At 37.8% G+C, this 20,440-nt stretch overlaps 1 protein-coding gene and 1 non-coding gene across 6 annotated transcripts in view; both read right to left on the bottom strand.

Moving 5' to 3' along the window:
- SHOC2 (SHOC2 leucine rich repeat scaffold protein) overlaps positions 1-20,440 on the bottom strand; it is a 106,775-nt gene that overhangs the window by 70,582 nt on the left and 15,753 nt on the right. The window contains exon 1 of one of the 5 annotated variants that reach the window (XM_086680852.1): positions 7,651-7,673. The exons of the other annotated variants lie outside the window; for them this stretch is intronic. The gene's annotated coding sequence lies outside the window, so the exon portion shown is untranslated. Of the gene's footprint in view, positions 1-7,650; positions 7,674-20,440 lie in introns of those variants that run through there. 5 annotated transcript variants of the gene reach the window in all.
- Positions 9,722-9,936, bottom strand: LOC112854918 (small nucleolar RNA U3). The gene has a single exon (XR_003222992.1). It is a non-coding gene; the product is annotated as a small nucleolar RNA U3 (small nucleolar RNA).

Raw genomic sequence — 20,440 nt, 5'->3', positions numbered from 1 at the left:
TCTGGGGTTTAGACTGGGTATCTGACAAAGATTTTCTCGAAAATCAAGTCCGTCACTGCACAGAAAACCGAGTATATTTGTACCCAATGATAAAATTACACCTTAAAACAAAAATCAGAACTCTGAAAATATGTATCCTTTACCACGAATTTGAAAAGCTACTCAATTTCTCAATTTAAAGACTTTTCTTTAAAAAAAAATGACCTTAAGTTCTACAAAAATTAAAATAAGAAAATACACTTAAAAAAAAAAAAAAAAGTTTCCGGTGACAAGTTCTACAAAAATTAAAATAAGAAAATACAGGGGCGCCTGGGTGGCGCAGTCGGTTAAGCGTCCGACTTCAGCCAGGTCACGATCTCGCGGTCCGTGAGTTCGAGCCCCGCGTCGGGCTCTGGGCTGATGGCTCGGAGCCTGGAGCCTGTTTCCGATTCTGTGTCTCCCTCTCTCTCTGCCCCTCCCCCGTTCATGCTCTGTCTCTCTCTGTCCCAAAAATAAAAATAAACGTTGAAAAAAAAAAAATTTTAAAATAAGAAAATACACTTAAAAAAAAAAAAAAAAAAAAAAGTTTCCGGTGACAAGTTCTACAAAAATTAAAATAAGAAAATACACTTAAAAAAAAAAAATAAAAAAAATAAAAAAAAAATTTAAAAAAATGACCTTATTAACAAATGTGGATTTTTTAAGATACTCGAGAATAAAAGGTATCAACATTTAGAAAATCTGTATAACTCAATAAACCAGTATCTTCCAGTTAATTACTTAATGTATAATTACTTAAAATCATGCATGATTACTTAATGTATGATTATTTAAAATCATTTATGAGGGGCGCCTGGGTGGCGCAGTCGGTTAAGCGGCCGATTTCAGCCAGGTCACGATCTCGCGGTCCGTGAGTTCGAGCCCCGCATCGGGCTCTGGGCTGATGGCTCAGAGCCTGGAGCCTGTTTCCGATTCTGTGTCTCCCTCTCTCTCTGCCCCTCCCCCGTTCATGCTCTGTCTCTCTCTGTCCAAAAAATAAATAAACGTTGAAAAAAAAAAAAAAAAAAAAAAAAATTAAAATCATTTATGATTACTTAATGTATGATTACTTAAAAACCACACATGGATAAAAGATCCATTGAAAGTACAAGACAGATCAATGAATTTTATTTTAACAGAATGAAAAGTTCATTAGATGAACTCAGACATTCATAGGATAAGTGAAAAAGGGAGAAAGAGCCTCACACTAAATCTCACTGATAAAAACTTAATTCAATAATTAGAAAGTAAATTAAATAAGTTAATTCAAAATCATGGATAGTAAAATATAAACCTAACAACTTTGAGAGGTAAACAAATGAGAAAATCTTTGGGGCCTAGATTTGACAGGTGTAAGTCATAAAAAGCACAATTTATAAAAGAAAAAACTCATAAATCCCACTTCATTAAAATTTAAAAATTTCACACCGCAAAAGACCCTGTTAGTAGGATGTAAAGATAAACTATGGGAGAAAATATTTGCAAACCACACAGTCGAATTTGTTGACTTAATCCAAACACATAAAGAACTCTCAAAACAACATTAAAAAAACAACCCAATTAAAAAATGAGCAAAGATACATAACAAACCTTTGGCCAAAGAGGAAATACAGATGGTAAAATGGCAAAAATAAAATGTTCAACATCATTGGTCATTAGGCAAATGCAAATTAAAACCAGTATCACTACACACCTATAAGAGTACCTTAAAATGTGGTAATACCAAATGCTAACAGGGATGCAGAGAAACCAGGTATGTGAAGAAACAGTTTAGTAGTTACTTATAAAATTAACTGTACACTTACCATATATGACCCAGAAATTTCACTCTGGCATTTACCCCAGAAACATATTTATGTTCACACATACATGCAAAAAACTGCACACCAAATGTCAATAATATTTGAATTTTTTTAATGTTCATTTTTATTTATTTTGAGAGAAAGAGAGAGAACATGAGCAGGAGAGGGGCAGAAAAGAATCCCAATTAGGCTCCGCGCTGTCAGTGCCAGAGCCCAAAGCAAGGCTCAATCCCACAAATTGCAAGATCATGACCTGAGCCAAAATCAAGAGTGGGACGCTTAACCAGCTGAGTCACTCAGGCGCCCCATAATATTTATTTGTAATGGCAAAAAAAAAAAAAAAAAAGAATCAAGCCAAATCTCCTTCAGTGGGTGAATGGTTAAACAAACTCTGATATATTCAACACAATGTAATAACACTGCTCAGCAACAAAAAGGAATGAACTACTGATACATTCAATAACCTGAATGGATCTCAAGGGTATTATGCTTAATGAAAAAGTCAATCTCAAAAGGTTACAAACTTTGTAATTCCATGTATACAAGATTTTTCAAATGAAAAACTATACAAATAGAGAACAGAACAGTAATTGTCAGGATAGGACAAGGTGGAGAGGGAGCTCCTTTGTGATAATGAAACCAGTCTATATCTTGACTGTGCTTGTAGGACTCTATACATGGGATTTAAAAGCACAGAATTATGGACACACCCAAATGAATACCTAAAAAAATGGCAAAAAAATGAGTAAGGTCTATCGTCTAGTAAAAAATAATATATCAATGTCAACTTCCTATTTTGATAATGCACTACAATTATATAAAATGCCAACAATGGGGGAAGCTGAGTGAAGTACTATTTTTGCAACTTCCTATGAGTTTACCACTTCTAAATAAAAAGGGGGGAAACTTCAATGATAATAGTTTTAAAATCTACATTGCATTAAACTTTAAGAAATTACTGCCATTTCGGTCATAAGAGGAAAGTATATAGCAATCCAAGCCTATGTACAGAAGGAAGAAAGGTCTCAGATACACAACCTAACCTTACCCCTTAAAGAGCTGGGGGGAAAAACAGCATATAAAACCCAAAACCAGCAGAAGACAGGAAATCATAAATATTAGAGCAAAAATCAATGCCATCAAAACCAATAAAAAAAAATAGATCAATGAAACTGGAAGCTGGTACTCTGAAAGAATTAACAAAATGGATAAATTGATGGGGGGTGGGAGGGAGGAGAGGGTGAGTGATGGGTATTGAAGAGGGCATCTTTTGGGATGAGCACTGGGTGTTGTATGGAAACCAATTTGACAATAAATTTCATATATTAAAAAAAAAAATGGATGAACCACTAATCAGTTTGATCAAAAACAAAAAGGACCCAAGAATGAAAGAGGAGAGATCACAACCAACACAGCAGAAACAATAATAAGAGAATATTATGAACAATTACATGCCAATAAAATGGGCAATCTGGAAGAAATGGACAAATTTCTAGAAACAATAAACTACCAAAAGTGAAACAGGAAGATATAGAAAATTTGAACAGACCCATAACCAGTAAATAAACCGAATTACTAATCAAAAATCTCCCAAAACACAAGAGTCCGGGGCCAGATGGCTTTCCAGGGGAATTCTACCAAACATTTAAGGAAGAGTTAACACCTATTCTCTTGAAGCTGTCCCAAAAAATAGAAATGGAAGGAAAATTTCCAAACTCTTTCTATGAAGCCAGCATTACCTTGATTCCAAAACCAGACAAAGACCCCGCTAAAAAGCAGAACTATAGACCAATTTCCCTGATGAACATGGATGCAAAAACCCTCAACAAGATATTAGCCAACCGGATCCAACAATACATTAGAAGAATTATTCACCATGACCAAGTAGGATTTATACCTGGGATGCAGGCCTGGTTAAATCAATGTGATTCATCACATCAGTAAAAGAAAGGACAAGAACCACATGATCCTCTCCATAGATGCAGAAAAAGCATTTGACAAAATACAGCATCCTTTCTTGATAAAAACTCTCAAGAAAGTATGGATAAAAGGATCATACCTCAAGATCATAAAAGCCATATATGAAAGACCCAACACTAATATCATCCTCGATGGGGAAAAACTGAGAGCTTCCCCCTAAGGTCAGGAACAAGACAGGGATGTCCACTCTTGCCACGGTTATTCTACACAGTATTGGAAGTCTTAGCCTCAGCAATCAGACAACACAAGGAAATAAAAGGCATCCAAAATGGCCAGGAGGAGGTCAAACTTGCACTCTTCGCAGATGACAGGATACTCTACATGGAAAACCCAAAAGATTCCACAAAAACACTGCTAGAACTGATCCATGAATCAGCAAAGTTGCAGGATATAAAATCAATGCACAGAAATCGGTTGTGTTCCTATACACCAACAATGAAGCAACAGAAAGAGAAATGAAGGAATCGATCCCATTTACAATTGCACCAAAAACCATAAAATACCTAGAAATAAATCTAATGAAAGAGGTGAAAAATCTATACACTGTAAACTAGAGAAAGCTTATGAAAGAAATTGAAGACGTCACACACACAAAAAAGTGGAAAAATATTCCAGGCTCATGGATTGGAAGAGCAAATATTGTTAAAATGTCAATACTATCCAAAGCAGTCTACGAATTCAATGCAATCCCTATCAAAATAACACCAGCATTGTTCACAGAGCTGGAACAAACTATCTTAAAATTTGCATGGAACCAGAAAAGACCCCAAACAGCCAAAGCAACTTTGAAAAAGAAAACCAAAGCAGGAGGCATCACAATCCCAGACTTCAAGCTGTATTACAAAGCTGTAATCAACAAGACAGTATAGGACTGGCACAAAAGCTGACACTCAGATCAATGCAACAGAATAGAGAACCCAGAAATGGACCCACAAATGTAGGGCCAAGTAATCTTTGACAAAGCAGGAAAGAATATCCAATGCAAAAAAAGACAGTCTCTTCAGCAAATGGTGCTGGGAAAACTGGACAGCGACATGCAGAATGAACCTGGACCACTTTCTTGCACCATACACAAAAAATAAACTCAAAATGGATGAAAGACCTAAATGTAAGACAGGAAACCATCAAAATCCTCGAGGAGAAAGCAGGCAAAAACCTCTTTGATCTTGGCCACAGCAACTTCTTAGTCAACACGTCTCCGGAGGCAAGGGAAACAAAAGCAGAAATGAACTACTGGGACCCCATCAAAATAAAAAGCTTCTGTACAGCGAAGGAAACAATCAGCAAAAGTAAAAGGCAACTGACAGAATGGGAGAAGATATTTGCAAATGACATATCAGATAAAGGGTTAGTATCCAAAATCTATAAAGAACTTCTCAAACTCAACACCCAAAAAACAAATAATCCAGTGAAGAAATGGGCAAAAGACATGAATAGACACTTTTCCAGAGAAGACATCCAGATGGCTAACAGACACATGAAAAGATCCCCAACATCACTCATCATCAGGGAAATACAAATCAAAACCACAATGAGATACCACCTCAAACCAGTCAGAATGGCTAACATTAACAACTCAGGAACAACAGATGTTGGCGAGGATGCGGAGAAAGAGGAACCCCTTTTGCATTGCTGGTAGGAATGCAAACTGGTACAGCCACTTTGGAAAACAGTATGGAGCTTCCTCAAAACATTAAAAATAGAACTACCCTATGACCCAGCAATTACGCTACTAGGTATTATCCAAAGGATACAGATGTGCTGTTTCGAAGGGGCACATGCACCCCAATGTTTATAGCAGCACTATCAATAATAGGTAAAGTATGGAAAAAACCCAAGTGTCCCATTTACTGATGAATAAAGATGTGTTGTGTGTATGTGCGCGCACACACATGAACACACAGTGTAATACTACTTGGCAATCAAAAAGAATGAAATCTTGCCATTTGCAACAATGTGGATGGATCTACAGTGTATTATGCTAAGCGAAATTAGTCAGAGAAAGACAAATATATGACTTCACTCAGATGTGGAATTTAAGATACAAAACAGATGAACATAAGAGAAGGGAAGCAAAAATAATATAAAAACAGAAAGAGGGACAAAACATAAGAGACTCTTAAATACAGAGAACAAACAGGTTTGCTGGAGGGATTGTGGGTGGGGGGATGGGCTAAAGGGGCAAGGGACATTAAGGAGGACACTTGTTGGGATGAGCACTGGGTATTATATGTGGGGGATCAATCAATGGATTCTACTCCTGGAATCATTACTGCACTATATGGAACTAACTTGGATATAAATTTAAGAAGGTAAAAAACTAAAGAAGTATAAAAAATAAAAATAAAAGTAAATGGATTCTGAGTCCTACCTTTGGCTATATGAAAGATCTAGAAAATTATCTTTACTAGTCATCAGAAGAACATGCATTTAAAAATACAGTAAGAGGGGCACCTGGATGGTTCAGTCGGTTAAGAGTCTGACTTCGGCCCAGGTCATGATCTCACAGCTCCTGAGTTCGAGCCCCGTGTCAGGCTCTGGTCCTGACAGCTTGGAGCCTGGAGTGTGCTTCGGATTCTGTGTCTCCCTCTCTCTCTCTCTGCCCCTCCCCAGCTCATGCTCGCACTGTCTCTGTCAAAAATAAATAAACTTAAAAAAAAAATTAAAAATAAAATAAAAAACTTATCTTAAAAAATACAATAAGAAATAATATATCAAACTGAGGAAAATATAAAACATTGCAGTAAGGATACAGAGAAATGAACACCTAATGGATGGCTGGTGGGCATATGATTCAAGTAAAGCTTTTCAGAAAGTATGGCTTCTTAACATAAGTTTGTGGGCGGGGGTCTTTGTTAGAAGAAAGTTTGTAATTTATGTGAGAGTTACACATCTGTTTAAGAACAAAGAAGATTTAAAATATATATATATATATATATATATATCCCACACTGTTCATTTAAGTGCTTATCCCTCTATCTGGAAAAGACATGGGAATTGGGAGTGATGTAGGGGTGGGGGGTGGGTAGGGAAGAAGGGAGTAGAAGGGAATAAGGTATGTCTTGAAGCCCTCAGCTAAACTCTTTCCCAAAAGGCAGATTTCCATTCCCTGTTTTTACCTGTTTGGTCCTAATGGTATAAGATTTGTTACCTCAGCTCAGATAGGTTGAGAGTTTATAACTGCTATCATGTAATCACATTCGATTTCCAAAATAACTGTGAAGTAAGCACCCAAAGTATTCTTCCCATTAGAGAGGAGTCAACCAAGATTTATGGAAGTTAAATTATTTGCCACACTCTGGTGTGAATCTGACAATAACATCATAAGCAACAAGAGATAATATTTACTGAGTACCTACTACATACCAGGCACTGTACTAGGTGCTTTTAGCTGTTTTCTCACTCAGTCCTTGCAACAATTCTGAGGCAGATTAATCCCCACTTACAGAAAAAGAAATGAGGCTCAAGAACAATCAAATTACTTATTAAAGATCACACAGATCATAAAGCAGTCATAAGACTAACAAAGTTCTGATTCCAAAACCCATGTCTTAACCCATGTCTATACCATTTCAGAATACATTAAATAAGTATAAATAATGATGTAAATAAACATGAACCAAGGAACATTTTTGACAGAACAAGACTTGAAAAGATAGGACTGCTGTCTATAGTCTGAGGAAATGCTGACTAAAAAGAGCCAACAAAATACAGAAAATCTAAATATCTTAAAAAAATTATTTCTCCCCTCATCTAACACCTAATTCTATAGACCACACTAGTACTTTACTGACTTTTAAAAGAGAAGTTTCTCCCCATAATATATATCTTAATGCATAATTCACATTACCTTGAGTTCATTTTCTACTGAGTGGTATCTTCCTGAAAAGTATGACAAAAAGAATATATTTTATAATTTAAACTCAGTATGTTAAATTCTACAGTCATTTAGGTCCAGTTTTCCATTAATAGAACATATAAATAAATGTTTCCATAACTGACCACTAGGAAGTGATTATGCAGATCAATTTAGAAAAGAACCTGACTCATGCATCCTTGACCTAGGCACCAATTATTAAAAACTAGCACTAATTAGTCCTTAGTAATAATACTAACAGTACATGCTTACTTTAAAACTATTTTTTTTCCCTTAACTAAAAGAAAGAATAATTCAGATATGTGAAGGGAGACCTAGATGTCCAGAGACTTACTTGGGAAGTTCTATCTATATTAAATTTTACACACCTTATAATCTAACCCAAATTCTCATGTTAAATGGATGTATCTCCTTACTAATCTCAATCTTAAAAAGAATGTGATTAAAAGTAATATATTGAAAAGAAAATGTAGTCAAAAAAAGACCAAAAGATCTGGAGCTGTAAGGTTTGGTCTCCAAAACCCTTGATTAATTACAGTTTGACCTGAGGATAGCTACGTTTAAAGGCCTCAGTTTTTTCATCTGAAAAATGAGTTTAGGGGCTACATGATCTCACAGGTACCTTAAGGCTCTAAAACTCCTACTGCTAAGTCAGCAGGAAGTAGTTCCAAGGACCAATACTGGGTGTTCGACACACAGTAGTACTCAAGAAGTACTTTCAGACTGGAAGACCAATTCTAACATAATGTCCAGGTCAAAAAACAAACCCTGAAGATTACTGTAAAGGTACTATTGTAATTGTGTTGAGTAGATTTACAAGGTGAGACAGTACTTACAATTTATCCCTATTAAAAAGTTCATTAGGTCTCCATGACTACAGGTAATAATCATCATGCAAACAGATGTTTTGGAATACCCTAACAACGTATTTATATTCTTAGTATTTCTCAAAATGTATTTCTACAACATTTACTTCCCTGGTCAAACAGGCTTATAGTTAGGATAAGATGTGTTTCAAACATAATTATACTGTTGTCCTTACAGCAGAAATGATCTGTTTTTGATATGAAAATGTACTCCGTGGGGGCACCTAGGTGGCTCAGTTGGTTGGGGGTCTGGCTTCAGCTCAGGTCATGATCTCGCAATTTGTGAGTTCAAGCCCCACGTTGGGCTCTGTGCTAACAGCTCAGAGCCTGGAGCCTGCTTCAGATTGTGTCTCCCTTCTCTTTCTGCCCCTCCCCTGCTCATGCTGTCTCTCACTCAAAAATGAATAAATTAAAAAAAAAAAAAGTACCCTCTGATAGAGAATATACAAGATTTCCCAATACATTTGGATCAAAAAACCATTTCTAAGGAATATCTGTAACATCTCATAGCGTTTCAAGTGCTCAAACTACAAATATTTAGTAAACCTAGATCAGCATTAAAACAGAATTTTACAAAATTATTAAAAATTTAAGATTTAAAAAACACCAGAGTAACTGGAATAACAAAGACTAAACCCTGAAATCTCCAATAATCAGGCATTAAAATTTTCTATAAGGCTATTAGAATGTATTTGTATTTGAAGCTAAGAAAGTAATACATTCCAACATACAGAAGGAACGGAATGAAAAAAAAAATACCTAGTTTCTCCAAGCAGTCATCCTGCTCTTGCTAATGGATAAGTAAAACAGAACAAGGTCAAATGAATACAAGATTATGTTCAAATCAGAGACTAGAAGAAAGCTTGCCCACCAGCTATTAAGATTTTTCAACCATATTTCTTTTAATAGAGTCATTAAGTGAAGAAAATAAATTCACATTTCTCTTGAAAAACAAGATGCCAGGGCACCTGGGTAGCTCAGTCAGTTAAGCATCTGACTCTTGATTTCAGTTCAGGTCATGATCTCACATTTCCTGAGTTCAAGCCCCACCTCGGGCTCTGCACACACAACGTGGAGCTGCTTGGGATTCTCATTCTCTCTCCACCCCCCACTCTGCTCCTCTCCCACCGCCCTCTCTTTCAAAATTTAAATTTTTTTTTTTTTTTTTTTTTTTTTTTACCACTCAGACTGTGCTCTCTCCCTCTTACTCTCCCAAAAAGAGAGAAAGAACGATCATCAATGGCAATCAGCAACTGTAACGACAGCACCAAAAGCCAGCTTCACGCTCAGGAGAGAACACTTTACCTCCTCCTCGTGGTTTCGGGTACTCTACACATTCAGAGAAACTTCTCTAGTAACAAACTATAGAAATGATCCCTGAAAGTATAGTCTTTCAAAATTTAAAAATTTTAAATCTAAAAAAATTTTTTGAAAAGAAAAACAAGATGCCATTCAGAATACTAGATTAGTGGTAGTAGCTAAAGCATGAAAGTTCAATTTCTAGAGGCGCCTGGCTGTCTCAGTTGGAAGAGCATGAGACTCTTGATTCCAGGTCTGTGAGTTCAAGCCTCACATTGGGCATGGCACCTACTTAAAAAAAAAAAGTTCGATTTTCAAACCCAACTGAAAAAGGAATCAACACCTAAAATTAAAGAATTATTGAGCACTCTAGAGTCATTAGTCTCTAGTCTCATTCTTGATGCTATGTAGCATACAAGGCTTCATAAATACAAAGTGATATAATCAAAATCAAATGTTAAATTTTGATTTTTAATTAAAAAATCTGATCTGAAAGAACTAAAAGAATTTGATCTAAAAGAAATGAATTGTTTTTGCCTTTCAGAAAACTACATCAGCACTTATTTTATTCCTTACATTTGTAAATGATCTTAATTCTGATAAAACTGGACTACAGCCCTTGCAATTTCCAGTTTGAAAATGGCAATGTTAAGATGGTGTGGCCCCTTTCTCCTCTGAAAAATCTCAAAACAACTAGTAGTATGAGAAATAGAAACAAAAAATACATCTCCATCCCTAACCAAGAGGCATCCCTAACCACATATATGAGAAGGCTGCCATTTGCAGTGAAGGTAAAGAGGGATGCTGGAAGAGGTCAAACAAAGGAGAGGTTTGCAGCTTCACATCTCAAAACTATCACAGCTCAGTTCTCTAACTAAGGTACATGGCATAGCCAAAAGGGCAGCCCAACAACTCCTTGTTTGGAACATCTGAAGATTTCAAAGACTTTATCTAGCATTATTGGATACACAGGAGAGCCAGAACTGAACAAGAAATCATACAGTTGAAAAAGGGCACATCTTTTCCTAAGGAAAAATTTTACTGTACTTGAGCATTTAAAGAGAATTCTTCATGAGACACCGAGTTGGCTCAGTCAGTAAAGCATGCAACTTTTCTTTCTTTTCTCTTCTCTTTAAGAGCATGCGACTTTTGATCTTGAGGTCATGAGTTCAAGCCCCACACGGGGCATAGAGATTACTTAAAAATAAAAATAAAACCACAAATAAATAAACAGAATTCTTTGAGAACCTAGGCAAAATCATTACTACCCAAAAATGGAGGGAAGGAGGGACTCAATGCTAAAAAAAAAAAAAAAAAAAGTAGAGCAATACCTATTAAGAACTCCAAGGGTTTAAAAAAGGTATGACTCAAGAATTTATATCCAGTCTAAGAATACAGTTTAGTATAAATGGCAACAGTTAAACAATAATGAATATGAAAGAACTCAAGGAATACTGTTCTTATGAACTGCTTTTGAAGAAAACACTAGTTGACGAAGTTCAACTATCCAAAGGATAAAAATAAAAATTATGAAAAAAGGGCAAGTTTTGAGCATAAAGCCCATTTAATTATTGGCCTGAAAAAAAAAAAAGATACAAATATTTATAGCTATAGAATATAATGTAAATGTTACAATCCTCAAGAATGGAGAGGAAATAGGACTGAGATATGCTTATACCTTTATACAGCACTGCTTTACACCTTTGAGTATACTTCAATTGCTATACCTCGATTTATTTCTTAAAAGATGAGGAAATAAGCATAATGCTGTAATAAATACAGATGAGCTAAATAGATTCATTAAAAGAAAGTCTCAGGTAGATCATAAAACATAATTGTATGAATAAATGATCCACACTCCCCCTGCCCCAATGTGAAAGGACAAAAATGAAATACAAGCAGACTATGTTCAAAATGAAACAGGCATTCTAAAGATATAGGCACAAAAAAATTCACTACAGCATTATTTGTAACAGCAACATACCGAAACAATCTATATGTCCAACAACACACGTCCAACGGGAGTTTATCTCCGTTATGGTTAGATAAACTATTGTTTATTCAATGAATTACTATATATTTACTAAAAAGTATGCTGTACCAACTATGTATGTTTCTCACTTGTTTCAAGTCAGACAGTAAAGCATACTAGCTAATGCTAAAGGCTCTGCAGCCAGACTCTTGGGAGTTCCACAACTTCCAACTCCCCAACTTACTAGCATGTTAAGGTTTCTGTGCCTCAGTTTCCTTCTCTGTATGAAGGGGATAATACCTGCCTCTCAAGGCTGTGATGAAGATTAACAATGAATATCCAAACACTTGATAGAACAGGGCCTACAACATATAAAACACTGTGGAAGTTTTAGATTCATTATAGTTAAGTGAGGAAAACTCAGCTTTAAAACAACATCATGTTACCATTTATGAAAAAAATATATACATATATAGGTATAAAATATCTGTGGAAGAACACACAAAACTGGTAGTGGTTTCCCAGGAAAGGAAAATACGCAGAGAGGCTGCAGAGTGAGAGCAAGATTTGCTTTACACTTCTGTATCTTTTAGATTTTGTACCATAAGCATGTATTGGTTAGCTAAAAATTACTACTTAAATTTAAAAACCTTAAAGAATTGGGGCGCCTGGGTGGCTCACTCGGTTAAGCATCTGACTTCGGCTCAGGTCATGATCTTGCAGTTTTTGAGTTCGGGCCCCGCGTCAGGCTCTGTGCTGAAAGCTCAGAGCCTGGAGCCCACTTTGAATTCTGTGTCTCCCTCTCTCTCTGCCCCTCCCCCACTCACATGCGCGCACGCGGGCGCGCTCTCTCTCTTAAAAATCAACATAAAGGGGCGCCTGGGTGGCGCAGTCGGTTAAGCGTCCGACTTCAACCAGGTCACGATCTCGCGGTCCGTGAGTTCGAGCCCCGCGTCAGGCTCTGGGCTGATGGCTCAGAGACTGGAGCCTGTTTCCAATTCTGTGTCTCCCTCTCTCTCTGCCCCTCCCCCGTTCATGCTCTGTCTCTCTCTGTCCCAAAAATAAATAAACTTTGAAAAAAAAAACAAAAAAAAAACCAAAAAACAAACAAACAAAAAAAAAATCAACATTAAAAAAAAAAACCTTAAAGAATTTAAGTTGACTGAACACAGTGCTACTTTTCTGGTTAGTTCTTTGACTTCCATGCCTAAGGTATATTTACTCAGATCACAGGTCACAAATAACACTCTCAGAGACAAATGTATTTTCTCCACCAAAGCATCTACAGGAGTTCAGATATTTAATGTTACCACATAAAATACAAAAGAGGGCTCCTGGATGGCTTGGTGGGTTGAGCTTCGAACTCTCAGGTCATGATCCCAGGCTCATAGGATTGAGCCCTACCTACATCGGGCTGCACACAGAGCGTAGACCCTGCTTAAGATTCTCTTTCTCCAGGGACCCCCACCCCCTCTCCTGCTCGTGTTCTCAAAAAAAAAAAAAAAAAAAAAAAAATTAAAATTAGGGATACCTGGGTGGCTCAGTCAGTTAAGTGTCCAACTCTTGATTTCGGCTCGGATCTCATGGTTTGTGAGTTTGAGCCTCATATCACTCTCTCTCAAAAATACACATTAAAAAAAGATTAAAATAATTAAAAAATAAAAAGAAACTTATCTTTGGAGACAACACTTCAAAGACATATACAAAAAAATGTTCACAGCAATGTGCATATAGCAAAATATTGGAAACACAGGCATCAGTAGTCTCCATAAATTATAGTGCCACACAATGGAATATAATATAGATACCTGAAATGATAGCATATGCATAATACAAATTTATGTATGAAATTATAATTTTTTGCATTAGGCAGTAAGTTATGGACTCTTTCCACACAAGAATACAAATATACTTCATTTCTTTTCATTGCTATGACTTGTGGTATAACTATAATATAATCATTCTCCTATCGACTGACATTTAGGTTGTTTCTATTTGCCTTTTTTCACTTACTTTTTTTTTCATTAAAAAAATATATATGGGGTCCCTGCGTGGCTTGGTTGATTAAGCATCCAACTTTGGCTCAGGTCATGATCTCACGGTTTGTAAGTTAGAACCCAGCATTGGGTTCTCTGCTGTCTGTCAGTGCAGAGCCTGCTTTGAATCCTGTCTCCCTCTCTCTCTGCCCCTCCCCTGCTCGCGCTATCTCAAAGATATAATAAACATCAAAATATATATAAATATATATATTGGGGGGGCAGTAAATAGTGCTTTTTGAGCATAAATAGTCACAAACAGGACCTACTATTTCTGCAAGGCAGATTCCTGAAAGCAGAACTGTTTGGTCAAAACTAATACGCATTTTTTATTTTTATTTTTTTAACATACGAAATTTATTGTCAAATTGGTTTCCATACAACACCCAGTGCTCATCTCAAAAGATGCCCTCTTCAATACCCATCACCTACTCTCCCCTCCCTCCCACCCCCACATCAACCCTCAGTTTGTTCTCAATTTTTAAGTGTCTCTTATGCTTTGGCTCTTTCCCACTCTAACCTCTTTTTTTTTTTTTTCCTTCCCCTCCCCCATGGGTTTCTGTTAAGTTTCTCAGGATCCACATAAGAGTGAAAACATATGGTATCTGTCTTTCTCTGTATGGCTTATTTCACATAGTATCACACTCTCCAGTTCCATCCACGTTGCTACAAAGGGCCATATTTCATTCTTTCTCATTGCCACGTAGTATTCCATTGTGTATATGAACCACAACTTCTTTATCCATTCATCAGTTGATGGACATTTAGGCTCTTTCCACAATTTGGCTATTGTTGAAAGTGCCGCTATAAACATTGGGGTACAAGTGCCCCTATGCATCAGTACTCCTGTATCCCTTGGGTAAATTCCTAGCAGTGCTACTGCTGGGTCATAGGGTAGGTCTATTTTTAATTTTTTGAGGAACCTCCACACTGTTTTCCAGAGTGGCTGCACCAGTTTCCATTCCCACCAACAGTGCAAGAGGGTTCCCATTTCTCCACATCCTCTCCAGCATCTATAGTCTCCTGATTTGTTCATTTTGGCCACTCTGACTGGCATGAGGTGATATCTGAGTGTGGTTTTGATTTGTATTTACCTGATGAGGAACGATGTTGAGCATCTTTTCATGTGCCTGTTGGCCATCTGAATGCCTTCTTTAGAGAAGTGTCTATTCATGTTTTCTGCCCATTTCTTCATTGGATTATTTGTTTTTTGGGTGTGGAGTTTGGTAAGCTCTTTATAGATTTTGGATACTAGCCCTTTGTCCGATGTCATTTGCAAATATCTTTTCCCATTCCGTTGGTTGCCTTTTAGTTTTGTTGATTGTTTCCTTTGCAGTGCAGAAGCTTTTTATCTTCATGAGGTCCCAATAGTTCATTTTTGCTTTTAATTCCCTTGCCTTTGGGGATGTGTCAAGTAAGAAATTGCTGCGGCTGAGGTCAGAGAGGTCTTTTCCTGCTTTCTCCTCTAGGGTTTTGATGGTTTCCTGTCTCACATTCAGGTCCTTTATCCATTTTGAGTTTATTTTTGTGAATGGTGTAAGAAAGTGGTCTTGTTTCATTCTTCTGCATGTTGCTGTCCAGTTCTCCCAGCACCATTTGTTAAAGAGACTGTCTTTTTTCCATTGGATATTCTTTCCTGCTTTGTCAAAGATTAGTTGGCCATACTTTCGTGGGTTTAGTTCTGGGGTTTCTATTCTATTCCATTGGTCTATGTGTCTGTTTTTTGTGCCAATACCATGCTGTCTTGATGATTACAGCTTTGTAGTAGAGGCTAAAGTCTGGGATTGTGATGCCTCCTGCTTTGGTCTTCTTCTTCAAAATTACTTTGGCTATTCAGGGCTTTTTGTGGTTCTATATGAATTTTAGGATTGCTTGTTCTAGCTTCGAGAAGAATGGTGGTGCAATTTTGATTGGGACTGCATTGAATGTGTAGATAGCTTTGGGTAGTATTCATATTTTAACAATATTTATTCTTCCAACCCATGAGCACGGAATGTTTTTCCATTTCTTTGTATCTTCTTCAATTTCCTTCATAAGCTTTCTATAATTTTCAGCATACAGATCTTTTACATCTTTGGTTAGATTTATTCCTAGGTATTTTATGCTTCTTGGTGCAATTGTGAATGGGATCAGTTTCTTTATTTGTCTTTCTGTTGCTTCATTATTATTGTATGAGAATGCAACTGATTAAAAAAAACAAACAAAAAAAGAATGCAATTGATTTCTGTACATTGATTTTGTATCCTGCAACTTTGCTGAATTCATGTATCAGTTCTAGCAGACTTTTGGTGGAGTCTATAAGATTTTCCATGTATAATATCATGTCATCCACAAAAAGTGAAAGCCTGACTTCATCTTTGCCAATTTTGATGCCTTTGATTTCCTTTTGTTGTCTGATTGCTGATGCTAGCACTTCCAACACTATGTTAAACAACAGCGGTGAGAGTGGACATCTCTGTCGTGTTCCTGATCTCAGGGGGAAAGTTCTCAGTTTTTCCCCATTGAGGATGATATTAGCTGTGGGCTTTTCATAAATGGCTTTTATGATGTTTAAGTATGTTCCTTCTACCCCGACTTTCTCGAGGGTTTTTATTAAGAAAGGATGCTGAATTTTGTCAAATGCTTTTTCTGCATCGATTGGCAGGATCATATGGTTATCTTTTCTTTTATTAATGTGATGTATCATGTTGATTGATTTGCGAACGTTGAACCAGCCCTGCAGCCCAGGAATGAATCCCACTTGATCATGGTTAATAATTCTTTTTATAAGCTGTTGAATTCGATTTGCTAGTATCTTATTGAGAATTTTTGTATCCATATTCATCAGGGATATTAGCCTGAAGTTCTCTTTTTTTACTGGGTCTCTGTCTGGTTTAGGAATCAAAGTAATACTGGCTTCATAGAATGAGAGTCTGGAAGTTTTCCTTCCCTTTCTATTTTTTGGAATAGCTTGAGAAGGATAGGTATTATCTCTGCTTTAAATGTCTGGGAGAGGGGCGCCTGAGTGGCGCAGTCGGTTAAGCGTCCGACTTCAGCCAGGTCACGATCTCGCGGTCCGTGTGTTCGAGCCCCGCATCAGGCTCTGGGCTGATGGCTCGGAGCCTGGAGCCTGTTTCCGATTCTGTGTCTCCCTCTCTCTCTGACCCTCCCCCGTTCATGCTCTGTCTCTCTCTGTCCCAAAAATAAATAAAAAACGTTGAAAAAAATTTAAAAAAAAAAATAAAAATAAAAATAAATGTCTGGGAGAATTCCCCAGGGAAGCCATCTGGTCCTGGACTCTTATTTGTTGGGAGATTTTTGATGACTGATTCAATTTCTTCGCTGGTTATGGGTCTGTTCAAGCTTTCTATTTCCTCCACTTTGAGTTTTGAAGTGTGTGGGTGTTTAGGAATTTGTCCATTTCTTCCAGGTTGTCCAGTTTGTTGGCATATAATTTTTCATAGTATTCCCTGATAATTGCTTGTATTTCTGAGGGATTGGTTGTAATAATTCCATTTTCATTCATGATTTTATCTATTTGGGTCATCTCCCTTTTCTTTTTGAGAAGCCTGGCTAGAGGTTTATCAATTTTGTTTATTTTTTCAAAAAACCAACTCTTGGTTTCATTGATCTGCTCTACAGTTTCTTTAGATTCTATATTGTTTATTTCTGCTCTGATCTTTATTATTTCTCTTCTTCTGCTGGGTTTGGGGTGTCTTTGCTGCTCTGCTTCTATTTCCTTTAGGTGTGCTGTTAGATTTTGTATTTCGGATTTTTCTTGTTTCTTGAGATAGGCCTGGATTGCAATGTATTTTCCTCTCAGGACTGCCTTCGCTGCGTCCCAAAGCATTTGGATTGTTGTATTTTCATTTTCGTTTGTTTCCATATATTTTTTGATTTCTTCTCTAATTGCCTGGTTGACCCATTCATTCTTTAGTAGGGTGTTCTGTAACCTCCATGCTTTTGGAGGTTTTCCAGACTTTTTCCTGTGGTTGATTTCAAGCTTCACAGCATTGTGGTCTGAAAGTATGCATGGTATGATCTCAATTCTTGTATACTTATGAAGGGCTGTTTTGTGACCCAGTATGTGATCTATCTTGGAGAACGTTCCATGTGTACTCGAGAAGAAAGTATATTCTGTTGCTTTGGGATGCAGAGTTCTAAATGTATCTGTCAAGTCCATCTGATCCAATGTATCATTCAGGGCCCTTGTTTCTTGATTGACCATGTGTCTAGATGATCTATCCATTGTTGTAAGTGGGGTATTAAAGTCCCCTGCAATTACCACATTCTTGTCAATAAGGTTACTTATGTTTGTAATTGTTTTATATATTTGGGGGCTCCTGTATTCGGCGCATAGACATTTATAATTGTTAGTTCTTCTTGATGGATAGACCTTGTAATTATTATATAATGCCCTTCTTCATCTCTTGTTACAGCCTTTAATTTAAAGTCTAGTTTGTCTGATATAAGTATGGCTACTCCAGCTTTCTTTTGACTTCCAGTAGCATGATAAATAGTTCTCCATCCCCTCACTTTCAATCTGAAAGTGTCTTCAGATCTAAAATGAGTCTCTTGTAGACAGCAAATAGATGGGTCTTGTTTTTTTATCCATTCTGATACCCTATGTCTTTTGGTTGGCACATTTAGTCCATTTACATTCAGTGTTATTATAGAAAGATATGGGTTGAGTCATTGTGATGTCTGTAGGTTTCATGCTTGTAGCGATGTCTCTGGTACTTTGTCTCACAGAATCCCCCTTAGGATCTCTTGTAATGCTGGTTTAGTGGTGATGAATTCCTTCAGTTTTTGTTTGGGAAGACCTTTATCTTTCCTTCTATTCTAAATGACAGATTTGCTGGATAGAGGATTCTCAGCTACATATTTTTTCTGTTCATCACATTGAAGATTTCCTGCCATTCCTTTCTGGCCTGCCAAGTTTCAGTACAGAGATCCGTCACTAGTCTTATCGGTCTCCCTTTATATGTTAGAGCACGTTTATCCCTAGCTGCTTTCAGAATTTTCTCTTTATCCTTGTATTTTGCCAGTTTCACTATGATATGTCATGCAGAAGATCGATTCAAGTTACATCTGAAGGGAGTTCTCTGTGCCTCTTGGATTTCAATGCCTTTTTCTTTCCCCAGATCAGGGAAGTTCTCAGCTATTATTTCTTCAAGTACACCTTCAGCACCCTTCCCTCTCTCTTCCTCCTCTGGAATACCAATTATGCGTAGATTATTTCTCTTTAGTGCATCACTTAGTTCTCTAATTTTCCCCTCATACTCCTGGATTTTTTTATCTTTTTCTCAGCTTCTTCTTTTTCCATAATTTTATCTTCTAGCTCACCTATTCTCTCCTCTGCCTCTTCAATCCGAGCTGTGGTCGTCTCCATTTTATTTTGCAGCTCATCAATAGCATTTTTTAGCTCCTCCTGGCTGTTCCTTAGTCCCTTGATCTCTGTAGCAATAGATTCTCTGCTGTCCTTTATACTGTTTTCAAGCCCAGCGATTAATTTTATGACTATTATTCTAAATTCACTTTCTGTTATATTGTTTAAATCGTTTTTGATCAGTTCGTTAGCTGTTGTTATTTCCTGGACGTTTTTCTGAGGGGAATTCTTCCGTTTCGTCATTTTGGATAGTCCCTGGAGTGGTGCAGGACTGCAGGGCACTTCCCCTGTGCTGTCTTCAATAACTTGCATTGGTGGGCGGGGCTACAGTCAGACCTGATGTCTGCCCCCAGCCCACCGCTGTGTCCACAGTCAGACTGGTGTGTGCCTTCTCTTCTCCTCTCCTAGTGGCAGGATTCACTGTGGGGTGGCGTGGCCCGTCTGGGCTACTTGCACACTGCCAGGCTTGTGGTGCTGGGGATCTGGCGTATTAGCTAGGGTGGATCAGCAAGGTGCACAGGGGCGGGAGGGGCAGGCTTAGCTCGCTTTTCCTTTGGAGATCCACTTCAGGAGGGGCCCTGCGGCATGGGGATGGAGTCAGACCCGCCAGAGGGTTGGATCTGAAGAAGCACAGCATTTTGGTGTTTGCGTGGTGCAAGCAAGTTCTCTGACAGGAATTGGTTCGCTTTGGGATTTTGGCTGGGGGATGGGTGAGGGAGATGGCGCTGGAGAGTGCCTTTGTTCCCCGCCAAGCTGCACTCTGTTATCCGGGGCTCAAAAACTCACCCTCCCGTTGTCCTCCAGCCTTCCCGCTCTCCAAGCAGAGCTGTTAACTTATAACCTTCCAGATGTTAAGTCCCGCTTGCTGAACCAACACACTCCATTCGGCCCTTCCGCTTTTGCAAGCCAGACTCGGGGCATCTGCTTGGCCGGCGGGCTGCCCCTCAGCCCTGGCTCCCTCCCGCCAGTCCGTGTAGCGCGCACCGCCTCTCCGCCCTTCCTACCCTCTTCCGTGGGCCTGTCGTCTACACTTGGCTCTGGAGAATCCATTCTGCTAGTCTTCTGGCGGTTTTCTAGGTTATTTAGGCAGGTGTGGGTGGAATCTAAGTGATCCGCAGGACGCAGTGAGCCCAGAGTCCTCCTACGCCGTCATTTTCCCCCTCTTGTCCCTAATACGTATTTTATTTTTTTATTTTTTTATTTTTTAAATTTTTTTTTTTCA

Source organism: Puma concolor, chromosome D2 (assembly GCF_028749965.1).
Source record: "Puma concolor isolate L17-30 chromosome D2, mPumCon1.1.hap2, whole genome shotgun sequence".
Lineage (NCBI taxonomy): Eukaryota > Metazoa > Chordata > Mammalia > Carnivora > Felidae > Puma > Puma concolor.
Note: the sequence above shows the minus strand (reverse complement) of the source record. Positions and strands in the feature narration are given on the sequence as shown.